Genomic DNA, 18,698 nt, shown 5'->3' with positions numbered 1-18,698 from the left:
CCAAAGTGCAAACGTCATCACGTTAGGTGGGAATAACCATTACCACGAAATAACAGTCTAAGATTTCCTTGTCTTGAATGCATTTGTGTAACTTTTGATACCTGGCCTCCAGCCAGTGTGGTAAGAATGAATATTCTTATGAACACTTACAATGGAAAATGTTGTTGGGTAATTGTAGTGTGATGTTTACATAACTCTCCACAGATCAGTTTTATTTGTATTAAGTCACTGCTTTAATACAATTTAGAATTCACAAGGCATAAAGCATTGTTTATTTGGAAAAAAATTTGGATTTTTGTTGTATGCTTCATCCTTTAAGAGCCATTCTGAGTGCATTACCATTGTTCCTTGCTTAGTTTTAAGGGAAATAAGTCTGGGTTTGATCAGCTTTCTCCCTGTTCTGCTGGGGATTTCTGACTGATAGCTACATTTTTTTTTTTTGTTGTTTATGAGAATGAATGAAAGATCATCTTAAAGCATTAAAGATAGATACAGATTGCATATAGCTCCACCCACATTCATAACACAGAGATGTTCAAGCAACTCTGTTTCAGCAGTGTTGAAAATACTCTGTTTCTATCAGGATGACTCAGTTCGCTTTTTCAAAATAGACTGAAGAGGCTCAGAGTATTTCATTTGATGTCTCTTACTTTGCTGGGTCTATGCTGATCAAAATTAAGTCCTTCTGGCTTGTACAACTAGGCCAGCTTAACATTTTCTCAACTTTAAGTCTTCTTTGAAGAAACCACACTTAATCAATTCAAAACAGATAAGATATACACATGAGCTATTCATCTCACAATTTTTTTTCATTTTTTTTTTCCCCGAGAGATGTCCGTTCGCTTATCGGAGGAAAATCAAAGCTACTTGTCATCTGGATGTAACTATGAAAACATTTAACTTCACGAAGAACGGAAATTGTTTATCTGTGATCTGTTTCACTTTTCTGAAATCTGTTTGATTAGATTTTCTACTATTTCAATAAACCAAATAAAATGAGTCTGGAACTTTCCTGATGCAATCTACACTGGTATTTTAGCTTTGCATTCTTATAGAGTGCTGGCACTGGAGGCTTGGGAACTGTTCATATATTTTGGTAATGGTTATTTTTATACTAGAAGCAGTGTTACACTATATGTATTTTTGAAGTTATAAAGTATGGAATATTCATAAACCACTTCCCTGCATTCATCATCCTGTTAGTTTAATGTTTTAGAGATGAAAAATTGTAACTATTGCCAAATGAGCACCAGCTGAGTTCATTCCACTCTGCATCTCTTTCCTCTTCTGATGGGTAAGGTAATTAATTAATTAGCTAATTGAGGGTGATGGGTTTAATATAGTCAGAATCATGTCTTGGGTCATGGAAGATGCAACTTGATCTTCATTGTAAAAAAAATGGGTATAGATGCTCATGACTGGGTTAGACCTGAGACCTGACTATCTTCCACCTGCAATACTGGGCTTTGCTCTCTTATTGCTACTTGTGGCAGTACCACACAAGAGCACACAAGTGAAATGCAGCTGCAGAAAGGAACACGTACAATGGAAGAAGCACTGCCTTGGCAGTCTCCTGCACCATGAAGAACCCTGAGTCATCTAGAAGTAGAGTATTAATAAGTTCTAAGTGCATGTGAGGCAATCTACCCAGCTCTAATTTTACATATCAGCATTTCACTCAAGCTGGTGTTTCCCGATATACCTCAAAGACAAGTAAAACCATAAACAAAGTACATTGTTGGACTTCTGCAAAGCGTTTGATGCCATTTCCCACAGCCTTCTCCTATACAAACTAGCAAGATGTAGACTGGATGACTGGTCTGCAAAATGGGTAGGAAATTGGCTAACAGGACACCCTGAGAGGTTGGTAATCAGTGGTTTTACTAAGTCTGGCAGACTGCTACAAGTGGAGTCCCAATGGAATCAATAATGGGCCCCATGCTCTTCAACACAGAACATCCTAAGTTCAAAGGGACACACAAGGATCATGGCGTCCAACTCCTGGCTCCATGCAGGACTACCCAAAAATCCAACTATATTTCTGACATCGTTGTCCAAATGGACATGGATTGGTTCTTGAACTCTGGCAGGGATGATGGGACTGAAAACACGCTCATCAAGCTTGCTGATGACACTAAACTGGGTCATGGCTCATATTCAGCTTGCTATCAACCACAACCCCCAGATCCCTCTCTGCAGGGCTGCTCTCCAGCATCTCATCCCCCAGTCTGTACATATAGCCAGGGTTGCCCCTTCCCAGGTGCAGGACCCTTCACCTCAGTTGCCCTGAGGGAGTAAAGGGGGTGCTGTTTGCACTCATTCCCCACACAGGAGCTCCTGCAGCCATGCCCAAGCGCCAGGCCCACTCCCACCATCTTCTGTGGGCCAGGGGCAGCGCTGCCCGATAGAGATGTGATCATCCCACTCTACTCAGCATTTGTCAGGTCACACCTGGAGTGCTGTGTCCAGTTCTGGTTCCAAAAGCTCAGAAAACGTGGACAGACTGCAGATGGTCCGAAGGAGGGTCATGAAGGTAAGTGCTGAAAAAAACTATGAGGAAACTATGAGGAAAGACTGAATGAGTTAGTTCACCCTCAAGAGGTGAAAGCTCAGGAGGCACCTCATCACAGTATTCCAGTACTTAATGGTGTGGTGGCTTTTTCCTGCTGGGCAGATGATCTCCACTACAACTGCTCTCAAACTCCCCCTCTTCTAAGGAAAAGGGGAAGATAATATAATGGGAAGGTTCAAGGGTTGAGATAAGGATAGGGAGATCACTCACCAATTATTGGCATGGGTAAAACAGACTCAGCATAGGGAGATTAATGTAATTTATTGCCTATCGCTAGCAGACTAGAGCAGTGAGAAACTAAAAGCAAACTAAAAACACCTTCCCCACCCCCCATCCATCTGGAACAGGTTGCCCAGAGAAGCTGTAGATGCCCCATCCCTGGAGGTGTTCAAGACCAGGTTGGATGAGGCCCTGGGCAACCTGATCTTTTGGGTGGTGTCCCTGCCCATGGCAGAGGGGTTAGAACTGGGTGATCTTTAAGGTCACTTCCAACCCAAGCCATTCTTAGATTCTACGATCTTTTAAGGTCCCTTTCAAATTGTGTTTGTTCTATAAGGCAATTCGAAAGGATATCATCTGAGAGATACAAGGTTGAAGTCCATGGCTAAGAGAAAATTATGGAGGGCAACCTTGATGACCCGGTTGTTGAATGTCTCTAAGGACATCAAAATGAGAGCACACAATCACACATCTTTTTTCTGCCATGTAAGATGAAGCTTGGTTTAGGGAGAAGGCAAAGAGAAACACATTCTCTTGAAGAAAGAGAAGAAACACTGCCTCTTTAATGATAACCAAACATTTAGGTAGGGCTTTGCCACAGGATATAGCTTCCAGTATCATCTCAGGTACACCTGTTGAATAGTGCTTCTGGCCCTTCACCTCTTCTTTGATTTTCTGATTTTCTTCTAGAATGCCTGCCCTTCTACATGCTATCATGCTATCTCAGTGTATTTAACCTTTTATTTTATTTTATTTTTTTATTTTTTTTTAAGAAACAGTTCTTCATTAAGAATGCACATGTTAAGGTCCTGTTCAGGATTTCAGAACTTTAGCCCTTCTGCTTTCTTGGGACAGCTCTGACGATTTTCTGGATGAAGTTTGTAACGCTCTGTTATCTGAGTCATTCAAAATGTCTTTGCAAATTGCATTTTCATTTTGAATGTTCTTTTATTTCTGCATTTAGAGCAGGAAAATGTTGCAAATAAAGGAAACATAAATCTAATATAATTAAATACTTAAGCTTCTAAGTCCTCTTTAGGTTTCTGACTTCTTGCTAACAAACATAGGTCTTTAGTTGATTTGGACATTTGTTGTCATAGGGCCTACATTTTTTCAGATGGTAGAATTAATAGATTCCTGACTCCCACACCTTGTTTCACAGTAAGCATTTTTTCCTTTTAACTTCCATTTTTCAGCTTTGAGGGAACACTTCATTGACATGTCCAGTGCTGAATAAACTAAAATGAAGAAAGTAGTCTTTCTGTATTTGCTGAGGAGGCTAAATCTGTCCCCAGATTGGATTATCACTTCAGTAAACTGTATCTAAGTCCATTTTATTGGCTTTTTTTTTTTTTTTTGCTTTGTGTTTATAACCTTCTTTAAAATATTGTTAGTAATTATGCACTGTCTGAATCTTCTCTTTTTTCTTTGTGCAAAGTAGGTTATTAAGGCACAATATATTTAAGCTTTAATATAAGTTGCCAAAATTTCACACTTAATTTCTGTAGCATGTATTTTTAAGAGAAAACAATGTAATTCAATTATAAATCACACTTAACTATAAAATAGTATTTCCTTCAAAAAGAGGTCATCTACTTTTTTTCTGTCTTAATATTTATTCAAAACTCAGGGTTATTATGCTACTTTAAGTTGCAGGGGAAAAAAATATAACAAAGGCACATCAGTAGCAGCACATATTGCTCTTAGATACAAGAATCTGTTGATGGCTAACTTTGTTAAAGTCAACTTTCCCAGGAACAGTCAATTTTAGTGTGCAGCTGGTAAATGCAAAATTGATTTTGTTTCATTTCACTGGATGATCACTTCTAAATTAGATCTGTGCCCATTGTGAAATTTCACATCGACAGATTATGCTCTTAGAATGTTGCACTTTCCAGCTATTGCAGCTTAATACAGAGCAGCCCCTTCCTTCTCTCTGCTATTCTTAATGAAGTGAAAAGCATTTACTGTGGAGATCCTGTTTCTGATCATTCTGCAAGTACCCTTCACACTGGCCAAAAAGTTATACCCTTTGCACTTGTTGACAACCTGGCCCAAAGTGCTTCAGAAGTTCTCCCTGAAACACTGGCACAGATTCCTCCAAGCCTACAAAATGGAAGAAGTCTGTAACTCTATTCAGAGTGCTTACTGACCAGGTATGGCTGCCTTTTCAAGGAGAACTGTGCTTCCAATGATTACTGCTCAAAATTATATATATATATATTTTTTTTTCTGTGACCTTATAGCATACATGTTAGATTGAGGAGCTGAAGACAGGGTTGAGCATCATTTATGAAATGTCAGCTTTTTCATCCTTTTAACAACTAAACTCTCATCAGTACTTTAACAATTCTCTCTTTTAATCTGAAATTTTTCATTTTAGAGGTATGTATTTCATAGGCTCCTTTGCACATTACCTGGAACTCATGCCACTTTTTCCTCTTACCCCTACAGTAAAAGCAGCTCCTGCTTTAGCTTTACAGTCCAAGAATTGTATGTTATTACAGCATGATAATTTGAAGAGGAACTTGTGCTTGCTTTTTATCTGCTTTTCATCTTCACATCATCAGCAGAAACAGAAACAAAGGAGCTAGTGGATGTGAGGTGGGGGTAAAGATATCCTTTCACTGGGATTTCCTTTTTGCTGAAGCATCCTCCAGCACTGGCCACTTTCATTGCTGTGGGGGTGATGAATCTAATGTGTTTGAGCAAACACCCTTGTCTGTGGGCAGGCAGCTCTCATCATTGACCAAAATGGCTGTGAAAGTTTAGGCAAGTTTTGAGGGCTTGCTGCACTCTCTAACTCTTTATCTATTTCTCCCTCCCCACCCCACTCCCCACCCTCCAAAGTAACAAAACCAAATGACACAAAAATAGAAACAAGAAAACAAAAGCCAGTGGATCCAAGACAAATGAACGACTTCATCCCTACTGTACATGCTACAAACAGCAAGGAGAACTGGTATGGAAAAGTGAGGGAAAAGAGTGTGCCAGGACCACACAAAAAGCAACTGAACCTACTTCTTCACCACGAAACATGGAGATGTGTCCTGGGTAGTCCCTTATGCAGTGTGCACATGGGGTTTCTTCATGGGGTCTGCTCTATCATGTGATTGTCAGGATCTGCATATCACCCCATTGCCTCAGTATGTGCCAGTTCCTTGTCACCTTCCCAACTTTTTGAAAAATAGTTTGATTAGGTGGCAGAAGGTCTGTGAGTATGTTTCTAACTGCGAATTTTGTGGTGTCTCTTCGCGTGAGGGATTAGTTGTGCTGTTTAACTTTGAGCATATGAAAAGCCAAGCTGAACATGAGTTTTGTGTTTTGTTCTGAAAATAGTTCCACGTTCATTGTCCTGCTTGCGAAAGCCAATTCCATAAGATCCAACATCTGTGCCAACTCTGCCCCCAGGGCTGTTCCTCACCCTGGCACTTGGGGAAGCTCTTGCACGTCCCTAGCTTGCAGTTCTTCACCAGTGTCTAAAGAGCCTTCAGTATTGTATGAGCCTATAGGTCACAAAAATAAACAGATTACTGAAACAAGAAACAGACTGTTGACATAACCATAAAAGACAAAGCAGCAAATCTCTTGAAGGGACAGAATGAAAGGGAGCTACAAAGAAGTCTGTTTCTTCTTTCATAGCGTCTAGAATTTGTACCACCAACCTTCGTTCACACTGAACACTCTTTTTGCTATTTCATATTTAGTTCTTTTTTTTTTCTTTTTCTTTTTTTTTTCTTTCCCCCAAATTAATTGCCAGAATATCCATGCACACAGTAACCTTAATATGCACATTTTCCATTTAAATATTGCTTGCAATTTTTGAGTGATCCCTTGTGGTAGATGCTCACTGTTCTATATGTACCAAAATTTCCTTGCAAGTTACCAACAAAACTCAAGAAAAAGGTACATAAAACTATGGAAATCTGATATTAGTAAGAAAATCTTCTCCTACTAGAAGATAGGGAGATGTAGCCAGTGGTATGCTCAGTTACTACTGTTAGACTGGACAGTGCCTGTCTTCTGTGTTTAAAGAGCTAGTCCTAGCTGAGATGAAAGACAGCATGAACCAGAGCCTGGAAGATGTTGCCAGTGTTGGAGCTGCTCCTTTTTACCTCTGTCAAGTGGGAGGGTAAGATCACTGAGAATCTCCATAGATATCATCTTCCTTTCATTTGACTTGTATTTCGATTTTACGTACAAAGACAGTGAATGGTCTAGAAGGCAAGACGTATGAGGAGCATCTGAGGTCCCTTGGTTTGCTCAGCCCAGAGCTGAGCAGGCTGAGGGGAGGCCTCATGGCGGCCTGCAGCTCCCTCACGAGGGGAGCGGAGGGGCAGGCGCTGAGCTCTGCTCTCCGGGGACAGCGACAGGACCCGAGGGAACGGCATGGAGCTGGGACAGGGGAGGGTCAGGCTGGGTGTTAGGGAAAGGTTCTGCACCCAGAGGGTGGTCGGGCACTGGGACAGGCTCCCCAGGGCAGTGGTCATGGCACCGAGCTGCTGGAGCTCAAGAGGTGCTTGGACAATGCTCTCAGACAGAGGTTCTGATTTTTTGTGTGGTTCTTTGGGGACTCAGGAGTTGGACTCAATGATCCTTGTGGGTCCCTCCCAAATGGGATATTCTATGATTCTATGCTCCTATTGCTCCTAATTTTGCTCCTATTGTTTCTGACCTGAAGAACAGGATACATCCCTTGCAAGCTTTGTCTACTTTTTCCACCTATACTAACTGGCCTGTTAAAAGAAGTTTTTTCCTTTCCCACAGACCTTTCTTCTACTATGTCCTTAGACCATAACAGCTGCTGCAGCACTGTGGTTACTGCTGTGACAGGAATTTGAAAGGGTTTTCAACTGATGACTGACAAGGCAGGTTTTTACAGGGTGACTTGGTGACTGTCACCTTTTAATGACCTGGAAATGATAAGAAGTGACAATTACTGTAATATACTCAAAGCAAGTCTACTATTGTCCTATTGCACTGTACAAATGGTATAGCAAAAAGGTTTGTGATACATTTAGACAGTAAATGAACCACAAAATGCACATGAGAACTATGACACAATAATGACCAAAAATACATTTTTTAAACCTGTTATGCCAGTCTTAGTATAAACATAGGTCAAAAATTACATACACAACTGATTCAGTGAGTTGTAAATTGGTCTCTGGATTCTTCACTTTTTTGTCATTTGCTTGTGAAAATTTTTAACTTTTTCCTTGTCACAGATTCGTCTCAGACAGATATTTGTTCTGATTTTACAGTTCATGTACAATATACCAAGAGAGGCAAAATGCCTGTGCTTCTATGAGATAAAGAGGAGGTTTGGGGGGTTTTTTTAGAACTGATGTGAACAGCCTCTCTAGTACTGTACGTTTTTTGTTCCCATCAAAGCTTGTCCTTTAAGTGACCTTTGAAATTTCTCCCCCAGATTGGTTATGCACCTAATTAACATTTTAAAAAATCTGGGCAAAATGTGCAGAGTATCAAGTATTTCTGAAGGTGGATTAGAAAATGCAACATTCACAAAATCCAAGAAGGTGTTAGCTGTCTTTCTGTTACAATTGTACTCCTATTGGCATCCCAATACTTTCTATATGTGTACTGGAATAGCACAAACCCCCAGAATATGAGGGGGAGTTGCCTAGTTACTTGTGATTTTAGCCCTATTTCAGTTGAAATCTATCCAGATGCAAATTACAGCATGCAACGACATTGATTAAACTCCCTGGAACATGGAGTCCATAAAAATGAATGGTTCGCATTCATCTGCGGTTCTTTTTATCTTATGACAGAAGAAGTACAAGTGATATTCTTAATTCATGTAACTCTATACAAATTATGGATGCAAGATAATGCAAATATTCTTTGTTTTATCTGATTGCTCAAATAGTTTCTTGAGAAAAAAATGTATAAAGGAAGTTGCTCCCATAAGATCGGAAAGGAGCCTCAGTTTTATTATGACGTGCTGTATTTCTCGGTAAAGGGAAAAGTATTTCAAGCTTTGTTGTTTTGACCAAGGCATGACAACTAATCTGTGGTATGTAGCAGCCAGACAACCAGCTTGTTATATGCCTATCACTTCACTATGGAGCATGCCTCACAACACAGATATGCTGACTGCAAAATATCACAAGGGTTGTTTCTCAGAAATGCAATACTTCTGACCGATCTTTAACTTAAGACTGCAACAGCTGGAAGTACCACATAAGAACTGCAAATACACACCAGAAATACTCTGTTAAGGTAACTGAGCTTATAAACTAAGGTCTATTATTAACATCAAATTATTAGACTATTGTAGCTGTTAGAGATATAGAAATAGCCCTGTTTCCTTTCTCACTAACCTCAAAAGCTACATTACATTGAAAGTTCTTAAATGACTCCATAATCCAGGTCCCATATTTGTGGCTCCTTTTTCAAGCTGCAGGTCAGGGAAAAGAAAACAAGAGAGGTCAGTATACAGTGAGGGATAAATAACTGGCAAAGCAGCAATACAGGTCTTTCACTCCACATGGCTCAAGTACATCTCTTTCCTCTAATAGTATGGTTGCTGTGTTGGCTCATAAATGACTTAACTTCTGCTTTTTTTTATCCAGAATTTCTAATGGAAGAAGACTTATCTAGTGTCACTGACCATATGTCTGCCCATTTATTTTTGATGGCTTTTATCTCCCTTCTCCTTCCCAGCCACCGTTTACAGATTTCAAGTGAGTGCAATGCCATACAGAAGGAGAGATGTGAGAAGTCAGCAAGGGCAGTCCTACAACCTTTTTTTGAAACTCAGTGCCTGTATGGAAGAGAGGGAATCAAATGAGTAGCCCAGAGAGGGAATGGTGGGCAGAACTTAGCTGTTATACATTGCTTTTGGCAGTGGCTGTCTGCCCAGTCAGCTCGGGGTTACAACACCTGCTGTCCCTCATGGAATGGAGGACAAGAGGGAAGAGGTGAAGGGGGTTGCAGGGACCTGAGGTTATTTCAAGCAATCTGCTTGAGGGGAAGGTTATGTGGCAATGCATACAAATACTCAGAAAATGAAGCTTGCTTCGCTGTCATTCTCATAGCACTGCTCATTTCATTTCCTCAAATAATTTTTGATGATGTATATACTTTCTGGTTTAATCTTTCTCGTATTTTCTTATCTTTTGTAACAACCGCTTTTTAAGTCTGCTTTGAATGCAAGTTTGATTACATCAAAGTAAGCCCTTACAAGTAAAACTTAGGTTATACAGGAACATATTTGTAAAAACTGCATTTGCGTTTTAGGAGAGCAAAATACAGCTGCGTTCAGATAGGCCCACTCCTGATTTCAGCATAGCTTCCAGGATTTCACTCACAGTTACATGTGTAGCTAATTAATGGCAATGTTCTTTAATTCCGGCTAAGGGGAAGTTTGACTCAGAGCTTATTAACTAAGATGAGTCTTTATTATAATTACATGGACAATAACAAGAGATCTCTGTGTCTCCTCTCTATAAGGCTAGTAGCTCTCCCACTGGCAGCTATGGCTTCAGTTGTATATTCTTGTCTCTTAAAGGATTGTTACTCGCACACTAATCATTAGTATAACAGGAACCTTGAGGCTATCATTGAAAATCTCCTATAGTAGACAATACTGATAGGAAATCATAGAATCATAGAATTGTCAAAGTTGGAAAAGACCTCCAAAATCATCTGGTCCAACCATCCCCACCATTATCACCCACTAAACCACGTCCCTAAGCACCATGTCCAACCTTTCCTTGAACAACCCCAGGGACGGTGACTCCACCACCTCCCTGGGCAACCCGTTCCAATGGCTGACTGCTCTTTCTGAGGAGAAATGTCTCCTAATTCCCAACCTGAACCTCCCCTGGCAGCATTGAGGCCATTCCCTCTAGTCCTATCACTAGTTACCTGTGAGAAGAGGCCGACCCCCAGCTCCCCAAACCCTCCTTTCAGGTAGCTGTAGAGAGCAATGAGGTCTCCCCTGAGCCTCCTCTTCTCCAGACTAAACAACCCCAGTGCCCTCAGCTGCTTCCCACGGGACTTGTGTTCCAGGCCCTTCACCAGCTTCATAGCCCTTCTCTGGACATGCTCCAGGGCCTCGATGTCCTTCTTTTACTGAGGGGCCCAAAGCTAAACACAGTACTTGAGGGGCGGCCTCACCAGAGCAGAGTACAGGGGGACGAAATGGAGCATTTCATGAGCTTTCCTTCACAATAAAAAAGAAATCCATTCTTGGCTTTGTGCAGACATCATGCAAACAGATTACATGACATGCTTAAACTTCTGTTCAGGTTACTTGCAGGATTTGGTTTGGATATAAACAGCAGCAGGCCAACAGTCTCACAAAATATTGGCTAAAGCTGGTGTTTTAGCTTACTGGAGATTTAATTTTGTTACCCTCTAGAGGTTCGTGGAAGAAGACCAAGCACACATAAGCTACGATTACTATATGTACTCAAGCTGCAGAAGAGCGGCAAGCAGGCTGGACACATATTGTACTGACTACCATTCAGTAAAAACAATGTCACTGTCTGCTTCCTGGTGCTTTGTCACATGCATGAACTGGTTCATAAGGAAGAACAAATGACCTTGTCGCTACCAATTTACCTAGCTCAGCAGTTTTTTCTTGACAGTAACTGAAAGGGACCAGCAGGGAGACTGCCTGGCCTTTCAGAAATATTAGTAAGATCTATCCCACTTTGCCATGTGACTTCGGCAAGCAACCTCCCTTCTTTCTTACCAGTCTGCAATGCTGTAAGAGTGCTGTTGATTGGAATTGTACATGGCACAGCTACAACGGTGGGTTTCAAAGCTGGAACTACAGTTTTGAATCAGCGCATATCACACATACGGTTACTTCTTTGTCACTACCAATGTGTGATAATACTATGCTTTTTTATTCAAGTAGCAGTAAACAGTCCAAAACAACAAAGTAGGGTGGTGCTGGGCACAGTTAAAACACAGGCTCTGAGAGAGTCCCTAATGTCTTCCCAGTGGGAAAGAAATTGTGAATAAGACGTGCCTGTACTTAGAAAGGGTGATGGGAGGAACAGAGAGGTCAAAATGCAGATCCAAGGAAGCACATAGTGTCTCCATCTTATTTGCCACTCTGTGTTCCTTGAGAAGGACTCAAATTCCAGCTTTGGGCATTTAGCCAAAGAATGCTGTCCCCTAGCTGTGGCACACGTCAGTTTCCTTTGGTGGCGTGGCCTGCAATCAGGTTTCACCCCAATACAACAGAGATACATGAGTGGACATATTGATGTCCAAGAATTGGTAATTTTCCCTAGAATAGTTGTAACCATTCATATTCAGGCCAGTCAAGAGGGTTCTAGCCACTTAGGCTTTGGACTGTAGTGTGGGAGAAAAGTCTTTCAATGTAAAATGATTAGAATGTATCCAAAGGAGGACAAGATGCATGAAGACAGGCTGAGGTCCCTTGGTTTGCTCAGCCCAGAGCAGAGCAGGCTGAGGGGAGGCCTCATGGCGGCCTGCAGCTCCCTCACGAGGGGAGCGGAGGGGCAGGCGCTGAGCTCTGCTCTCTGGGGACAGCGACAGGACCCGAGGGAACGGCACGGAGCTGGGACAGGGGAGGGTCGGGCTGGGTGTTAGGGAAAGGTTCTGCACCTAGAGGGTAGTCGGGCACTGGGACAGGCTCCCCAGGGCAGTGTTCTCAACACTAAGCATGTAGGAGTTCAAGAGATGTTTGGACAGTGTTCTCAGACATACCGTCTGAGTGTTATCTTGTCCTGTGTGGAGCCAGGCGTAGGATGAAATGGTCCTTGTGGGTCCCTTCCAACTCAGGATATTCTTGATTTGATGATCTTTTCGAAAATGTAACTTGTTTTTGAGATTTAACCCTAAGCCCAAGAGCCAGTCCCAGTTTCAAGTATCTCACTTCACTGCATGAGCAGAAGATAATCTGCCTTCCTGTCTTCACACATATTCTTGTTATACCTTGAGGATACAACTGCTGTGGCCCACATGCTGAGGTGTCAGAATTGTTCAGTGAGGAGATCTAAAATAAATGTAAAATGGTAGTGCCATCTGTGCAGCAGCCATGCCTTCAGCACGGCCTCCTTGCAGAATAAAGCTTAGGGTATCTTGCTAACTGTCTTTCTGACCATTTTTCTGCCACTTTGCCTCTAGAAAGTTTTAAGCCAGTCAGTTGAGAACATACGTAAAACGGAAGCAGAAGACTTAAATAAGTTCTTCTGAGTTTTATGAAAGTGAATAGCTAGATAGGAGATCAAAATTAATGATTTAATTTAGAGTTAAAACATAAGAAGCCACCCTGAAACATTTGGCAATGTCCTGCTAATGGACCATCCCTCTGATTGGCATACATTGACACAGGGCAAGGACTAGATTGGACCAAGCACTGAACATGCTCTCATCTGGTGAGGATTCATAGGAGTATGAGGGGAGATGGTTTACTTTGTCAGAAGGTAAAGATTCAGGAGAAAAAAGACAACAGACGTGCAGCAAAATAAGTGGAAGTAGATCCTTGAGGAATGTACCTTAGTAAAAAAGCTTTACAAAATAAGGCAAAGTGACAACCTAAGCTCTTATTTTATTGCTGGTACCTGTAACAGACACTAGCAGGATTTCACTGTATTGTTTCTAATGGTAAATCTATTTCTCTAAGTCTGTGTGCCACTTGCTTTTATATTCTCCCTTCATTGTTATTTCCTTTTGTTGTACTCTTAAGGATTTACCTCACTTTATCCACTGAAAAACAACAGGCACTCTTAGCCCTTACTGAAGGAAACCACCTGCATACAATAATCACCATTATAAATCTGACTGTTGCCAAAATTTACCCAAATTTCAGAAGCTGCCATTTTTTACTTCCTCTTTGCAAAGCTGGAGTATATAAAAGAAGGAAATAGTAAAAGGAAGTAAATGATAATGTCTCATATAGCACCATGGAGTAGCTCTTGCAAATACCAACTTCGTGACTTCTGTCTTGTCCACGTTTGTAACATCTCCCCTTCCATCAGGTATGCATATGATGGCATACCTGCCTGCCAAACACTTCTTGAGACAATGAAATGCAACATGATCTCATCTCATTCTCTGGAGCACCTGCTTCAGCTTGCTTTCTGAAAAGCTCCACAGAGCCCAATAATAACACGCGATTCACCACCTGAAGATCGGTGGAGGGAGGAAAGCAACAAGCCACCAGTGCTGAGTGGGACATCAGGGCCATGGCGACATGGGGGCATGGGGCTGCGGTGATGTGGGGGCATGAAGCTGCAGTGCAGGCCACAGGCTGGTGCTGTGCTGGTGGAAGGGACATGATGAGGTCCCTGTGTGCAAGTGGAGAGAGCCCTCCAGGGACTGAGGTGCATAGGTCAGGGCTTTGGTTCTGATCCGAAATGGAAAGGGGGAGGCTCATCAGAGGGATGGCTGTACGTGATCAATGACTGCTGCTGCAGGGCAAAAAGGAGAGGAGGAAGGCTGGGAAGGAGGTTTACGAAACTAGAAAATATAGCCAAGCCTGAAAACTATCCAAACCAAGCAGCCAGACAACTTGCAGAGCTTCCATAAACGACAGATAGCTGTGGCAGAAAACGCAGACAACGTGAACTGGAAGTTGTTTTTATGACTTGCAGGAGAAATGACTATCAAATTATATATAGCATAGGCTAAATGAGCCTTGAGGTAACAAGGAAGTGTTTTCTTACTCACACAAGGAATGGTCTCAGTGTTAGTTGGGTATTGCCCTCAGCTGAGCAGGGGAAGAAGGGGACTATGATGCAGAACTTGCAGACTGTCTTATAAGCCTGACACCTGCTTCCTTGACCAGCTGCCTGGAAAAACACATTTCAGTGTTGTTGTTTTTTCTCAGATGAGGAAGGAAGTCTATACTACTTCACTTTCCCAGGGGAAATCACTACTGGCAGGGTATCTGTCAACAGCATACTTTAGCAATGTATTAAATAAGAAAATGTCCTTATGTCAGAAATCTTCTGGATTAAAACAGAAGGTCTAGACATAGGTCTTTTTTTTCAAAATAGTAAGGAATTTCTCCTCTCACAAAATGCACTGGCAGTAGAGATTTTGGAAGAGAAAAAAAATACTTTTAAAGACTCTCCTGGGTATCTGATTCTAAAAAGATTAACATTTCTTGGGAAAAAAAAAAAAAAGAAAAGGCAGCAACAACAACAACAACAACAAAAAACCACCAACCTCTTTAAGCACTTACTTAAATCAGATTATACTCCTTCCTGAAAAAATGCCAGCAGATTATTCAGAAATATACTTTATCAGCTACAGACTTCTGTAAATTAGATACCATCTTTTCAAAAGTGGAAGTCTTTTGAAGCTCGTTTGGAACTTTGAAACGCTGGAGGAAAAAGTAGGTTAGGACAAATCCTGCAGTCCCTAGTGATGGAGCTGGGGCTGTACCAAAGCTGCAGGATTTACTCCCCTGTTTGCCGTGTCTGCAGCAGCAGCTGCTGGTGCCGCTCACTTGAGAGCAGTCGTGCCAGGGCTCCCATTATCAATGCCTGGCTTCAGATATATAGAAACAGACTGTGAAAAATCAGTCTGGTGTGAAGGCAAACAGACTTTCTTTAAACATTATTTTCTTCTTTTAAAGCTGACTTTCTCTGACTTCAGTAAAAAGCACTGCAATATTCTTATGCACAGAAATTAGCAAACAGCCATCACAGGCAAAGAAGAGCTACGCTTCTCTCTCTCACTTGCTTCTTTTTTTGCAGCTTCAAACCACTTTCCCCACCTCATGAGTTGTTGTGTTGGAGTGGAGGAAAAATGAGGGGCTTTCTGAAGAAAACTCTCCCTCTGTGAGTATGGGGCCATGGGAATAGCTCAGCCACTGTTTATGGCAAACCGATCCAGTTTGTTCTTGGGCTTTTACCCATGGTGCTTTCCTCCTATGTCACCTGCATTAGTACAGCCTCACTGCTTTTTTAGCTTGGAGTGGGAGCAGGCAGAGCTTGTGTTTGCCCACACCATAGTGCATAAACAAACAGTTTTGCAAAAAGGGTAATTTCTACGCAACGTGGACTGAGCTCATAAGGAATACATTTGGAGCACAGTGCTGGATAGTTTGCTTTGTGGAGAAAACAAGATATTTACAGTTTCTACTGATAACTATTTAATGGTGTTTTCCTTTGCTTAAGCACAGCAGAATTTCTTATCTGCTTATATAGTCTCCATTACTGTAATAACTGTATGTTACAGTAATTAACAAGCTCAGACTAAGAGTACCCTTGAGACATAAGGCATATTTAATTCTCTTTTAGAGCCGAGAACCTGTGGCAAAAGGAACAAAGTGACCCAAGGTTCACTAAAGAGGCTGCGATGCCCTGAATACTGTGCTATAGCTTCATGACTTCATCTGGCAGCTTTGTGAGGTTGAATGGTCCTGTCTTGGATCACAAAGATCATTGGGGAAAAAAAAGTGCAATGCCAGGCACAAACCTCCAGGCTTGTGGAGTACCCCTGAGCATTACCACTGGGAACAGCAAAATCAGGTGTGTACCGCCTCACACAGATGCAAACCTGCCTGCTCTCTTGATTTTGTGCTGCATACTGGTTCCTTTTGGCGTCTCAGCACTCCTGAAGCCAACGTGCTGCAGCACATGCACACGGTTCAGGAAGCACACAAGCTGGAGGACATGACTGCATGGATGGCCACCAGCTCTGCAGGCAGCACCCATCCTCTGCCTGCACCCTTCTCATCCTCAGGCAGTCATGCCAGGCCCTTGGGTCATGACTACAGGGTTGAACCTAAAACACCTTGTCCCAAGACGCTTGATGTTTGTTCTCATTTGGTTCTTCACCCTTCTGGAGGAGGAAGCAGGTGTGTCCCCTTTTTTCCTGGAATCAGGTCAGTTCATAGGGTATGGGGGTTAGACCCAGAGCTGTATTCAGAAGAAGTCCTTGCCAGCTTTCCCTGGATGATTTCCAGATCCATCTGTCCTGTTGGTCTGGTCATGCAGAGGTCCAGAAGCCCCAGGCAGGTGATGATGGCAGCCGCAGAAAGGCTGGACAGCCACAGGGAACTTACAATGCCATTACATTATTCTTGTTTTCCCAGAAATTCCCTGTAGCAGCTACACTGCCCTTTTCTTTCTAGGTCATGTGCCTGGATTGCCCAGGCAGAGAGCTGTCAGTTTTGATCTGGAGTCTGATCTGAAGGGACAGGATGGAACACGTCTTTCTGAGGGTTTTGTGTTTTCTTGGGCAAAATGCTGCTAGTGCAACACACATTAATTTGGAGGTTTCCAACACTATGTAAGCAGCTTTTCTAATGCTGCTTGTCTTCCATTGCTGTCTCCGTCCCAGGGTGTTTAGACATGGCTTACTATTAGGTCCCAGTTCCAGAGCATCTGGTAGTGGGCGACTGGAGGCACAAGCTCACCAGTCCTGTGCTCTTGATGGCTCCCTGGGGAGAGGGGGCTGCAGAGGAGCTGGCTCTGGGGACTCCTCTCTGCTGATGGCCTGTGCAAGTGAGGAAAATAAGTAGAGAGCTATGAATTCTCTTGTCCCCTGTTGGGGATGAAGCATGGTTTACCTGACAATGAGTGGCTTGTTTCCTGGCTCAGCACCCCAAGGAGAAACCTTCTGTCTAAAATTAGCCTGCTGCATATGCATGTATACATATGCACATGTGCACATATGCACACACTGGGCTGGGTGCCAGCCTACCAAACCTGTGTGGGACGACAGGCATGGGCACAAACTGGTACAGCCACTGCCCGAGAGGGGCCAATGGAAAGAGTGTCTGTCAGCTCGGAGAACATGTCTTGGCCTCACATTCCCTCTCCCTCTTTGCCCTTCTTTGTCACTTTTTGTGCTAAGAGAGGCTAGAAACAAGCCACAGTGGCTTGTGGGATAGCAGTAGAAAAGCTGCGTGCAGCATGGTCATGCCTCAGATGCTGTGGAAGTACAGGGAAGGGAGCAAGGCTATTCTAGACCCAGGGCAGACCTTGAGGACAACCTCGAGAAGTGGTGTAGATGCATCCAACAGGTCCACAGCAGTGTCTCTGCTGTAAGCCTCACACTTTCTTATTTTGCAGCACAAAATAGTGTGGTTTGCCTCTGCAGGTCACTGATGACTAATATTTTTTAAAGATCTGGTGAAAGAAATGTTTGTTTGCCCCAGCTTTGAAAAAGTTTAAGCTGGAAGTTGGGCTAGGGTAGCAGTCTGGTGAGCCTGTGAAGACTTTCCTTGGTTGAGGCAGAAACATATTCTGGCACAGAAAATTTAGGCCATCTGTAAAAGCATATTTCAGACAGAAATCCGTACTGACCATTGAAGATGCAGTTTAGCCTAGAGGCTTAATTCACAGAAGGCTTCATTTAGTGCCATTGGTTTTTATTTCAGTTGTGTGCTATTTTATTAAGAATTTACTGTTGGAATCTTAAAAAAAAATATTTCAGTTTCTGTGGAATGTTACTACCAGAAAAAAATATTCTTAATACTTCTTTTCCCTCCTCCTTCTCCTCTTAGACTGGAACCAGCACTCCAGCTTCAACATGCAAAACTGCGGTGTGAGGGTTTGCCTCAGAGTGATTGCTAAGGCCACATGGGTGACAGCACATACCCAGATTCCCCTGCTTGGCTCTTTGCTGCCTCTGACTGTTCTTGGAAGTAAAGCCCCATTTTCACATTTTCTTGGAATAATCGCATATTAAGAACATCTCTTCTGAGAGTCTTCTGCAGCTGCTTCATATCACTTCTTCGGGAGTTTTTCTGTATGATCTGAAAAAGGTGTCCTCCAGATCGACTTTACCTGCCTATGTTGAAGCCATAACCTTGTTTCCCAACATGAGGGGGTACTCAGGCCTCATAGCAATCCTTGGTAAAGCCAGTATCTCCCAGGCAGTTTGCATCAAGTAAGCTTGAAAGAAATATGGGAAGGAGGGAAAAAATGAAAAAGCT

Source organism: Cygnus olor, chromosome Z, assembly GCF_009769625.2.
Source record: "Cygnus olor isolate bCygOlo1 chromosome Z, bCygOlo1.pri.v2, whole genome shotgun sequence".
Classification (NCBI taxonomy): Eukaryota; Metazoa; Chordata; class Aves; order Anseriformes; family Anatidae; genus Cygnus; species Cygnus olor.
This window is presented reverse-complemented; position numbering follows the sequence as displayed.